The sequence below is a fragment of the Penaeus monodon genome, chromosome 32, assembly GCF_015228065.2.
Source record: "Penaeus monodon isolate SGIC_2016 chromosome 32, NSTDA_Pmon_1, whole genome shotgun sequence".
NCBI classification, from domain to species: domain Eukaryota; kingdom Metazoa; phylum Arthropoda; class Malacostraca; order Decapoda; family Penaeidae; genus Penaeus; species Penaeus monodon.
Genome location: NC_051417.1, coordinates 16,049,854 through 16,050,289, shown reverse-complemented (window position 1 = coordinate 16,050,289; position 436 = coordinate 16,049,854).

The window sequence follows — 436 nt, the reverse complement described above, 5'->3', positions numbered from 1 at the left end:
AAAAGCAACTCATGATAACATGCAAATCTACATCTAACATTACAGTCTTTTTTTCTCGTACTCAGGTCAACAATTCTACATTTAAAATCCACTGAAATATGAGGTTCACATGGAAATTCGTAATAAGTATACAAGCTTAAGGAATCATGGGAGGAAATGAGAGTGAAAAGTGTAATGGAAGAGAAAATAATTGAATAAACATCAAGACCTCTAATTCCAAGTACAAGTATCCTTATATGGATTTTTTTTTTTTTTTTATAGAAAGCATTTTTTTTTTAATCTTAAAAAGATGTAATTTCAGTTATGGGAAACAAAAGTAGTCAATGGCCACCTCCAGTTTATTGATCTGAATATGGAGCCACTATGCGTTCGTTACCTTTTCAATATGCAATAACCAGATGGATCTTTTCAACGATTATATTGACGATGGAGTTGG